A 12901-nucleotide genomic window follows, 5' to 3' on the forward strand; every position below is an offset into this window, starting at 1 on the left:
ATCAGCAGGAAAAACGAGATATTCTACTGATCTCTATACTTACGTCCTTGAAAGGTTACTACGACGGCTCTTGACGAATATGGTAAGTGTTCCCTTAGTTGTGGGTGTTCCTATAGTTGCGGTAGTGCCGTTTCCACTGATTTCATCACTTAAGCCACAGAACCGACACTGCCAATCGACGTATTGGATTGTTGATACATGGAATAGTTGAAAAGATCGTACAAATTGGTTTAGAACTGATAAAATATCACTAAAACTGCTACAACTTTTCTTACTTGTACCAATAGTTGCGGTAAAGTGTTCCTATAGTGGAGGATCCCATAAGAAAACAACAGATACGGCAACTATAGGAACACAAATTAAAAATATACCGCAACTAAAGGAACAGTGTACCAATAGTGGAGGTATTATTTTTCACTGACATACCGTGGATTACTGCGATGAAATCATTTTTCTCATTAAGTCAATGGTCGTTACTTCCCGTTACAACATTAACATGTCCATTAATTGCGCTTATTGAATAAAGGCGGTTCAATCGTGCTTAGTACCTCCACTATTGGTACATCTACCCTATCTGACAAAGATTTACAAGAATTCTTGCCAACATTTTCAATAAATTTTTTTATGGACCATTGCTTAGCTTCTATTAGCAAGTTTGTTAAAATATTCAAAACAGCTTGCAGATTTGATGTATGATGGTTGGCTTGTCCAGCTTTCTTAGTGAAATGCGGATTCTGGTGGAACTCTTGGAGACATCTGATGTAAATCCACATAGTACTGCAGAGGATATATTTAACAAATCGCTGAATTCTCAACTATTTTTTTTGATTCCTGTGAGATTTATTTTGAAAGTGAAATATATTTAGTACACTCCTGGCAAGATTCTTGGTGAAAATACCTAAGCAGTTTTTTTTTTGCATTATATGTGGTGAATTACAGACGTGAATTTTGAGTGGCCTATCAAACATATGTTTTCAATCCCACCTGAGCACGTGGATTTTTTTTCATAATTTATCCATCTTTACCACGCGTAATGAATTAATTAACGATGTGGATTGAATTACCGATCAACTTAATATATATGTCAGTGTATAATTTAGCGCCAGCCGTTCAAGGTTTGTATGGTATTCACTCTGGGTAATCCTACCTCTGCAAAGAAAAATCGCCAGAAATCGTCCATTGTTTTTGATAAAACTTCTGAACACAGACCTCGATAGGCTTTTTTTTTTCAATGAAGAAAACTGGCCAAGACTGCAAAACAATGCGACGCTTGTGAAAAAAGTTGTGCATTAGAAACCGATTGGCAAAGTGACGTTGATTAACACGTAAAAAATAACAATAATAACAACATTGGGCAAAATTTCCAAATAATCACATTTATCTATGTTCCAGGCTAGGCCACATAGCTGATGAATGAGTAGTTCTAATATAAAAATAATGATTACTATTAAACCAAAATCTGGTGTGAAAAAAAAAAAAAAATAAAAAAATCACGTTTGATAGGTTAAACGTAACGTTTTGCAACATAGATTAATTTCTATAAATTATTTATAGTAACGGCCATCACTGAACTGGGGCTGGAATTCAAGATTTATTATGAGTCGCTTCGTAGGATATGTTTGAATACCAACATTTTTAAGGTGAAACATCTCGGAATCCAAAGATGGCCGCCACAATATCCGACTTGTGCCCCTACTTACGTTTTCAAAGGCACTAAACTGGAGAAATAGTTGGCAAACATTTCTGATCTTCTTATTTTAAACTTTCTGCTAGTGCACAAACAAAAATTCCCTGTTGTTGGATGCTTTCTTCGTGAGATTTGTACTTTTGAAGTTTTAGTGCAATCTTAGGAGTTGATTCCAAACTGTTAAACCTTAATGAAAATTAAAACACTCTGCATCTGGATAATCTTTTATCCTAACGGAATCCGAAATATCTACGGTACGACTAGATTATTCTCATATATATTGTAATCCTAAAAACTAGAGGAGATTTCCGACCGAATAAAGCAGTGAGCATTTGAATCGTTCAACATTTGGTGATGAGTAAAATATCTTAAATATATTTTCAAAAATTACCGACAAGGAATTATTTAGCTTTTAACACAGATTTGTTTTTCAAGGGTGCCTCACTGGTTCCCATAAAGAATTTCTCCGTCGAAGGTTGCCTGCAAGAAATTTTTCGTTATTTCCTTCTAGAATATTTCCAGAAGTTTCCTAAGAATCTAGCATTCCACCTAGAATTAATCGAATGAAATTTCATTGAAAAATATTTGTAGGGCTGCATTTTTAGTTTTTTAAATCTCACCAGGGATAACTCGTAATGCTCTTCTAGGAATAGGATTATTCTACATATTCTTTGCAAAAGGAGATTGGGCAAATCTGGGCCCGGAATGTACACAGATGACCAATATGTCATTTGAAAGATCTAAGTGAGACAAGAAAAAGTTTGTATGGGGTTAAAAATATTCGTCGTGGGAGAAAAAAGTTATTCCGCATGGTTTGAGATGGATTTTCTATGTATTTTATTATATTTTTGCTGTATGTTTTATCGAATAAATATAAAAACATATATGTTTTCTGCACCTATATGATGTTGAAAAGCTCTATGTCTTAAAGAAGTGAATTAGAACTTTGGTTCAGAGATGAAAATATTACATGGTGATGTTAGAACAGATAGCCATCCTAGAACAAAAAGTAATTTTCATCTAGAGTACAGAAAAAGTGAAGAAGAGTAGGCGAATAAAACATTACTTGCCCCACTGGCATTTACAGTGCATCATATTGACGTTAATTTCGTCTAAAATGATCTGCCTCGCTCGTATAATTTGTTTGACGTTATGTCAACACCGTTGATTCGCCAGCACAGTAAGCCTTGCAGTCTCGCAGTGCACAACATCAAAACATTTGGCAACAAAAGCCCGACACGCTTTGAAATGCAAAGACGAGCATTTTTCCACTGATTATTGTCTTTTGGTGTTCTTTTGGATTTCTTTGGGGATGTGTTAGCAAAATGGTGTGGTAACTGATAATATCATTTATGTGAGACTGTAGTTTCCTACATGAAACAACAACTACAAACCTCCCCCGCCCCTTGGTGTACTGTGAATGAATTTGTTATCAATCTTATAAAAAAAACGTCCACCGTTTTAAAGCAATAAATAGATATCAAACATAGTTTTTCTACATGTTGCGGCACACAGTTTTTTCTTGACGAGCTTGATTTTTGCAAGCCTCAAAAACGCCTTCACGCAACGGTATTTCCAACACGATCGCACAAACACTCGCGATCTACAAAATCAGAAATAAAACTAAGTAAATTGCTTAGTTATTTTTTCTTTATTTGATGGAATTTATACTCATCTTTGGTCATTTATTCCCACGAATTTCTTAAATAGTGCGGGCCGAAGTGTGGAATTACGTCGGATCAATTAAATGTCTTAACTGCACTTGTTGAGCGTGAAATGACGAATAAACGCAGTGTAGATACCCAACTAATCCGACAAAATCACATAGGGCTTATTCACAAATTTTATAAAGCTGAAGGTGGTGGGTGGGTGTCCTTAAGATGTTACAAGTCATATGAAATTTGATAAATATTCATACAAAGTGCGTTACGTCAACAAAGGGTTTGGATGGGTGTCAAAAATGGTAATTTTTAGCGTTACGAACTTTGTGAATAAACCCATTAATATATTTATAAAATGCTTGACTTCATAAGTGCTATTATTTTTCAACAACATTTAATGAATTAAAAATATCCATGTCACAATATTCAATAAGTTCAAAACTTGGTTGAAAAATATGCTTATGAGTTAAAAAATATTAATGTTTATGACGATTAAAACTCCTAATAACATATTACCCTGGAGATGGGACCAAGTTTGAATCAATCCGATACGATTTTTTACTTAAACTGTTATGCTATTTCTGGTTGTTTGCACATTTCGAAATTTTCGGTTTTGAAGATGACATAAATGAGACAATTGGCAATCAAGGTGTTCACTGAAATATGATCTGTGATTATATCATAATGGTCGCAAACTATAAAACCATCTCCTCTTGATTTTTTGATTTTTTTTGTCAATATTTGTATGTTATTAATATTCCAGAAAAAAAAACTTCGCGTGGATTAACTGAAATTAGCATGGAAGAACATGAATCAGATCAAGATATTACATGAGAAAAGTAAGGACAATGTAAATTCGTCGAAACCGCTAAATACGTTATATTCGGCCTACAAAGTAAAAATTATAAAATCCCGCGAAATTTTAAATTTGTCATATTAGGAGAACTTATATGATTATCTCAATAAACTTCTGATTTTTGTTTATGACAATTGTTTACTAATTTTGAGTCGAGATTCCATTAAAAATGTTCTAATCGTTTAGTTTCAATATGGACGTTTTTCTGGCTTGTTTGTCTTGCTCTAAAATTTGCATCGACAATATGATATTAAACTTATCATCTCAATTTGTTAAATAAAAAAAGTATTTCCTTAGAATTTGAACAGATAAATATTTTCAGAATATTTTCACTGTAACAGCCATATCACAGCTCTTTTAGTTCAAAAAGGTGAAAAAGAAATGAAAAGATCTGATATAGAGAAGTTTTTTTGTTCAAAATTCTCTAAATCTAAGAAAAAAGCATCTAGAAAACTCTTGAATTATAGACACCTCAACATAAAGCGTTTATGCCATCTACCATATATTTTTAATTCTAAAAATGTAAGTTTTTAAGAAATCTTTCTCTACTCTGGATGGTTTACCCCCCTCTTTATTTGCTTATCACAGAAAAGAAAGATGCAGAAAACTTGAGGAAGTATTATCGAGAACTATGTTCGATTTGTTTGATCACTTACTACACTCATTGTTGTTTAAGGAAAATAAATAAATAAAAGTTTGGAATATTGTAAGAAAATTGCATGATATTATTTTATTACATATGTGCACTACAACATTTACACTTTGGCCGTTTTTTCTTACAAAATAATTAATTGAATCCAGGCTTTCAATTTTCGTTTGACCCGAAATTTTACACGCAGCTTGTAAATAACTTAAAATTTGCTCAGTTGGAAATCATCAGCATTTCATAAACAAACTTTTGAGATATCCCAAAAATCAGATTTAGTCAAAAATGGCGATTTTTTGAATAAGCAATAATTTTTAAATGAACAGATTAAGAGCAATATTCCAAATATCATAAATTTGGTTTTTAGAATTTTTTTATTAAAACTGCTTGTTAAGTATAACTGTCTCAAAAATTTTAAGATTGAAAAATTGATTGTTTTTTTTTGCAAAATTTGATGTTTGCGATAACTAAAACAATGTGTAAAAAATTGTGAATTTTTAGCTAAGTAAACTTAAAGTTATGTCTGAATTGCGATTAAGATTTCAAGGTCATCTGAGCACTAGAAGCCGAAACCTTGACCTCCAAACTTGACCATTCAAAAAACATTTATCTCATTCATATTGAAATTCATTTAAATAAAAAATTGTACGATCTGATCACTAAAATAAGGAGAAAATACAAAACAATTTTTCGTTACTCTTAAATTCAATGAAAATATTCCGCTCTACCTTTTTTGCAACAACCTTGGAGTAGAAATCTAGGAAAAAAGATTTAGACGAGTTGTCTTGTCTAATTCTGTACATTTTTCGAAAAATTTACAGTGTAAAAAGCTTGCCCGCCGCCACTAGGTGCGCTAGTGTTCGCGTTAATTTAAGGCAGCTGTTTTTGTTGTCATCATTCCCATCTGTTCTGTGGTTAGACCATAATAACATTAAAGTCGTTATAAAATATTTATGTATATTCAGTTAAGTTTTCTACCAGACCCTGCTACTCATATTATACTAATCGTAGTTTTTTGACCGATCAATTCTTTTTTTACAATAAGGTAACATTACGACTTGTTTTCAAATAAAAAAAATGTCAGCCTCATTCGATGAAAAACAATTGGAAAACAGCGGTGATAGAAAAGTGTGTGATGTCTTATAAGAGAACTGACTTAATTGTTTTTGCTAAAGTACATATTTCTCCAGAACGGATTTTGCGAAGAGATCAATAAACTATCAGCTCAACCTTAATGAACAACATAATCAGCCTTAAAAACGTTAAATGTGAATTGAAATGCTCATTTGAACTTATCAGTAACATATGCGTAGTATTAGGATTTCATGTGGTTAAATCAATGACAATCTATAAACCATCTCACGCTGTATACTGCATACGTGACCCTTAGTGTCACATGTACTCCTACATTATCTAACCAGTCTTAATTTAAAATGTCAATCATAATCGTGTTATGAGTGGTATACGAAAGCCGTGGAGCCAAATGATTAACGCACAATGATTCCACCTGTGAGTTGATAGCTACTTTTACTGTAGTAGAACACCCAAGAAGGGTTTCAACCAGCAAAACGAATTCCGGTAACGACTGCGCGAGATGCGGAGCGATGCTGTGGCGATATCTACTTCGGTTGCTGAAGGTCTTGCTGAGGCAGGCGTCGGTACCGTTCGTCGTTAATGACAGGGAGCTTTAAGCGCAGTTTTCTTATTATCAGGTAGAGGGTAGAGTAAATGTTAGCACCACGATAGATTCTGACGTTGATCAATCCATACCAAATCGATTTGGGTCCGTTTGCAGTAGTGATCGCCAGTTATATTAGTACGGGAGGTTATCTTGAAAGTAGGTTCTGCGAATGATCATATTTTTGGAGACGGTAAATCGATTAAGCTTAGGACATTCATGTTCGCCAGTCGGTGAGCACTGATCTTCACAATAGTCCATCTCAATTCCTCATCTTGGCGTTCTGATCTCCCATGATGATCTTGACGTGGAAGCTTGGGCGGCAGGCCTACTTGCTTTCGTCGTAGTCGTTGCGTCTTTGTCATCATCAGTCCGTTGATCCTCAACCTGCACATTCTTTTGTTGATCGACCACCATCTGATTTCATGTTTTTGCATGTCGTTCATCACGATGAAAGTTGTTCCCTGCTCAAGTGTGATTACTTCTGAACATTCACATTATTGATATCCTCATGAGTATTTAGCGATTTTAGCGAAGCATTTGTAGAGGCACATGTGCTCAGGCGTCGCCAATGGAACTGACATTGATAGCAAACTGAAATGGTTCTGCTCGGATTATTGGCAGTTTATACACAGCAAACAGTCAAATACTACAGTTACTTCCAGTTCAATTGATTCCCTTCTCTGAGAGGCAGTAGCATGACAGTATTATGTCATTGATATCAAAGATAGAAGTGTGGTAACTGTCGCGCAGATTACGAGCACGCTTAAGCTGTGTACGACAAGCGAGGTATTTCTACCAGTGTAGAACAGAATCCAACAACGCAACCACAGTAATGTTAAAACGGATATAGTCTGGAAATTCCTTCCTGAGTACATAAACCGCTGGTTTATACATACATATTACTAGAACACTGAATTAGGATAATACGATTTGATATTTGTGTCCTGTTACCTAAAGCGACGTTTTTGTCGATCGCACATACCTATATCCTTATTATTTTTTTATCTCCGTTTGTCTTAATTATTCACATTGCAGCAATACATCTGATCAATCTGTGTCAAAGCACAATATTTGAAAAATCTAAACAGTTTAAATAAAAACATGCATAAGTAAATTAATACGCACGAGTTCAAAACATTTGCGCAAGATAATATTATTTAATAGCAGGGGCGTCGCGTGGCCTAATTATCAACCTGTGCACTTCTAATTTAGTGTTATTTTATTTTTTTCATTATGAGGTAGGGTCGGTGTTCCCTTAGTAGACAGTCCCCTACAGTCGCACTAGTGGCTTTTTATGGCCGTTTTGGTATAAATCGTTTCAAAATATTTTTTGACATGAAGGTCAGGAGCTGTTTGTCTAAGTACCATTGTTACACAGCTTGATTTTGTTAAAAAAATGATCGAAATAACTAGTTTTGCTTAAAATTTGAGCTCCCTTGCGGCTATAGTAAACCTATTGTTCCTATAGTAGCACTACTGAGAGAAACTATATTTTATTTAACGAAATTATTGATTAATTAAGAACTTTTTTTACGTCACCCGAAAGCTTTTGATCCACGCTTTGAAAAAAAAAAATAATAATAAAAGTTTTGTGAAAATACGGTTTTGATTTGTATTTTGCCAACATCACGGCTAGTGCTACTATAGGAACAGAAATTAGAAATAGTGCTATTATATGGTACATGGTACATCGACCCTATACCTTGGATTCAAACCTTTTTTTTGTAAGGTAATAATCAGTCTTAACTAACCTTCGTTTTCAAATAGAATTTTTATCTAGCCCATCAGTTGAGTTAAAACATTTAAGATGCTAATCGGGTTGTTTATCGTCTTGATTTATCAATTAAACCAACACTTTTTCAATTTTCACGATCAGTCATTATTATTAGCTAATTGTAATATGAAAATAATTCGAATTTTGCGAGTAAATCGTAAATTCATAAATCGATTTATGAAGCACTGGTTTCTAGCTAATATTGCAATACAGCCCACATATCCTTTCATAGAATTAATACAATATCGGTCGCATCGTGTACTTAGTGCATGTATCATGAAAAATGCTCGCTTTTAAACCACACCACAAGCGTGAAAATGCTGGCGATGACAGGACGGAGGGCGCCACCGCAATTGAAAGAATTTTCTGGTTGTCTTCTGATTGACCATCGCATGTACCACCGCGCTAATACTGTATGTTGAAAGCGAGATTTTTAACTAGTATTGTAAAAAAAAAACAGCACGAGTACTGAGTTCCAAACTTACAGAAACTTCTTACCGTCATTCGTCTGAAAAATCGCGCCAGTGCTTCACACCACAAGCGTGGTGATGCTGCAAGCGCAAAGGCAGCAAACAAAATGGATCCCTCTCGAGGATTGATTTCTCTCTTGTCTTCCCATCCGCACGGTGCGGCCATAGTAATGCGTCCGCGTCCGCGAACGCGATGCGATCAAAGGATTTCCTGTTGTTGATATTCTGCTTTGCGGGCTCGCACACGCGCACGCATCGCAAGACGCGTTTACTATGGCAGCACCCGCACGCTCGCACTGATGGATGGATGTAGCAAGACTGTGCACCGGCCAGAGTTGACGCTTTGGCTACTTACACACTGGCATCTGTAGTTCAAAAATAATTCTACCACATATTCAGAATTGCGTGTACAATACAGAAAGCGCGTTTCCCGACGAGAGTGCACACGTTGAGCGATGTGGGGTATTTAGAGGTGCGGGTAAACATCAAATTGATGTTTGTGATAACATCAGTTTTGAAGTGGTAGTTGTGCAATTCCAACTTCGGCGAGCCGAAAGTTCACGAAGTAGCCGAAGATGACGTCACGTTGAGAAAGCTGCGAACAAAATTTTTCGCAGGCTTGTCGTCACCATCAGCTGATCGTTTTGTTTACATCTTTTTCGTGACTAATACAAGCAAACACATACTAAGAGCCGGACCTGTTCTACATGACATTGCACGTTGAGTTCCATTGTCACAGCAGCAACGTGTAGCGCGGAACAAAGTGTTGCGTAGCATGCATGGCGCTGAGTGCGTGGAGAAAATTAGGTCACAGATCTCGCGTCGCACCAAACATGTTATTCATTTATTTTCCATAGAAAAAAATAACAACTAATATTTTGATAGGTGAAAATTGCGTTGCAAGCTGTCAGTAATAGAGATAATTGAAATGGGCTTAATTTTATTGAGAGAATTATAGAATCGTATTTCAAAAATAGTACCTATTGTAGGTGGTTAGGATGAACGAATTGCTACCTGTGCAGTGCACATGTTGCACATGTGGATTCGACGCCTCTGTTTAATAAAAAACTGTTCAAAACATACCCCTTTTCACATCTTTCCAGCACACATAACTTTTTTCTCCCACGACGAATATTTTTGGCCCCATATCAACTTTTTATTGTCTCATTTAGATCTTTCAAATGATATATGAGTCATTTGTGTACATTCCGGGACCAAACCCCATACATTTTTGCCCAATCTCCTTTAGGAAATGTCTTGGTTGGTATTTTGAGGTTATCTTTTTTCAGCGATTTAACCATAAATATAAAAGGATTAGTGGTTATTCTGTTTGATTACTGTGGTGCCTCAAGTTGTCCGAGCGAGAAACTTACTACAGAAAAATAAAATGAACTTATTGTCCGGAAGAACGATGTATTCAGTGATAAAAATTTCATAAAGATTCATGCATATTTGCAAAAGTTATCGAAGTTAAAACGCGTTAGGCGTGAGAGAACTCTGCACAATTCTGCACAATTACGGTGTAAACCCAACATAGTTAGGAGAAATTATCGCGAAAATTCGTTAATTTCGTTATGCTTAGTTTTCGTTAAGTAAGAAAAGCACCACTGGTTTTCATCACTGGAACAACATTCAATCGAAAAAAGGTCTCATGAGATTCTAATGGTATAGTATGTCCATGGTATTAGCAAAATAATGTCTATTTTATTGAAAATGTATCAGTCCACCAAATAATTTATATGGACTGCAACAGATAGACAAATATTGGACAAAATGATGTGCTTAGATTTGTTTGTACGTTTTTTTCCTTTGGAGAAATCACTCATTTCGTGCGGCCAAATTCTAAGTGGAACATACTCTTGTTCCCTCTTTGATTTCCTCCCAGGTGTACCCAGGAATCTTGCTCTAATAGAATTTCCCTAATTTTTCAAATTACTGCCGGAAGTCTTCACTTATTGCTTGAAACTTAACAACTGGTTTCGTGGATTTTTAAGGAATTCCTTCAGGATCTTTTGCTGTGGTTTCATTGATAATTTCGTCCAAGAATTTTACAAATTTGTCATGAAATTCTTACAAATAATTTTTGCAATCTTTAATCAAAATAGAAACGGTGTTGCTTCTGTGGGTTTCAGTAATTTATTCAACCTGTTTCAAGGATAAAAAAACTAGAAAGTCTTTCCGGAATCATTGCAGACATTATTCCAAGGATCTCCTTCTTTTTCTTCATGGCATTACGTCCTCACTGGGACAGAGCCTGCTTCTCAGATTAGTGTTCAATGAGCACTTCCACAGTTGTTAACTGAGAGATTCCTTTGCCAAATTTGCCATTTTCGCATTTGTATATCGTGTGGCAGGTACGATAATACATTATGCCCAGGGAAGTCAAGGAAATTTCCATTACGAAAATACCCCGATACCGACCGGGAATCGAACCCAGCCACCTTCAGCATGGCGGACTCTAACCACTCGGCTAAGGAAGGTCCCATTATTTACTGGTACAGATCTGAATATTAACATCATTCTGGGAAATTCACCAAGAGTTTTAAACAATATTCCTTCAGAAATGATGGTTCCTTTAATCGATTTTAAAGCGTATCAAAATGAAATTTTAACGACTATGGGTACATAACAAAATTATATCACCTTATGATATTATGATATAAAGATTTTATCGAACATAGGTTGATACAATTTTGATGCAGGACATTGTTAAAATAACTAAAATTATAACAAAAAATGATGACTCGTAACCTCACTTTTTACCTGTTCTTCAAACCTAAAAGTGGGCTATCAGACAAATTTAGATTATAAAGCAAACATTAAAAAATTGGAATTGTCGTTTATAACAAATCGCTACTTATTGGATGCATTATTTTTGCTAATTCTCGAAATTTTCTATTTGTGGAACAAGTAGATTTGAGCGTAGGGAATTGCCACTGCACAAATTCCTTCACGAATTATTAAAAAATCTCTATAAATTTCTCAAAATAAAAAAAAAAAATCATCCACAGAGATGTTTCCAAAGATTCGTTCATCAATAAAGTATAGTACATTTATTACATTTTCTGAAGATTTTTCCAAAAACTTGTCCAGGTATCATTAGAATACATTCTTTATGGATTCTTCCAAAAGAATTTTCTGATATTAACCTATAAATTCTTCCAGGAATATCTAAAATAATATTTTCTTCGAATAGCAGATTTGTATAGCAATTTCTCCAGATATCGTGAAAATAATAGCTCGGCTTTCTGCATGATACCTCCAGGCTCGAAAGTCCATCGCCCTGTCGTAGTCCCGGAAAAATTCGAATAAACTGGAATGTACACTCGAGACCTTCATGCAGTTTTGCACACCGTCCATCGTCACTTAAAACAGCTTCCCAAGAAAGCTGGTCTCGGTCATGATAGCTCTGCACAATCAATAGTGTCATATGCCGCCTTAAAATCGATGAAGCTGGTTGATTTTCATTGTCCGTTGTGTTGACGTAGACATCACCTTCGCTGCCTTGACCCTCTGTGCTTGTGTCCTCAGCGCCATTCAGCTGTTGATCGTAGTGCTGTTTCCACCTTTCGATCACCTTCGTCAAGCAGAGGAGCAGCAAAGCACGACACGAAGGTTTTACGGGATGCATTAAACTTCTGATCGAAGCTAGAACAACTGTTTTTATTTAGAGCAGTACAGCAACTCCATCTATTCGGAGAGATACATAACGGATTTTTGGTGGATTCCTTTCAAAATTATAATCAATGTATGATAAGATGTATGATGTAAGATATTTAACAAAAGCCTGGTGGACTCCAAGTATAACTCAAGAAGTTTTTCATGACGCATTGTACTCTATTAAGTTGAAAGTCTGAGAAAATGTTTGAGAAATTCATACATAAGTTTAATCTCTGATGTGCCGAATTAATAAACTGAGCAGTTAAATTATACCAGTATACTTGCAACGAGGAACACACTATCTCCTGGAGGTGCTTTGTTATCACATCTGGATACCGGAGTAATGCAGCCGAGTCGCCTGGCCGCTTTAGATTAGAAGAAAGTCACTGTTATCTCTGTTATCTCGCTGCCGGTGCTGTTAAAATACTTGAGTCCGATAATTATCCACAGGGGTTACAGAACTCCC

General features: G+C 35.5%; 1 protein-coding gene across 3 annotated transcripts in view; it reads left to right on the forward strand.

Annotated features, from left to right (window-relative positions):
* LOC5576493 (atypical protein kinase C) overlaps positions 1–12901 on the forward strand; it is a 454102-nt gene that overhangs the window by 49925 nt on the left and 391276 nt on the right. The gene's annotated exons all lie outside the window — the stretch shown is intronic.

This window comes from Aedes aegypti, chromosome 3 (assembly GCF_002204515.2).
Source record: "Aedes aegypti strain LVP_AGWG chromosome 3, AaegL5.0 Primary Assembly, whole genome shotgun sequence".
Classification (NCBI taxonomy): domain Eukaryota; kingdom Metazoa; phylum Arthropoda; class Insecta; order Diptera; family Culicidae; genus Aedes; species Aedes aegypti.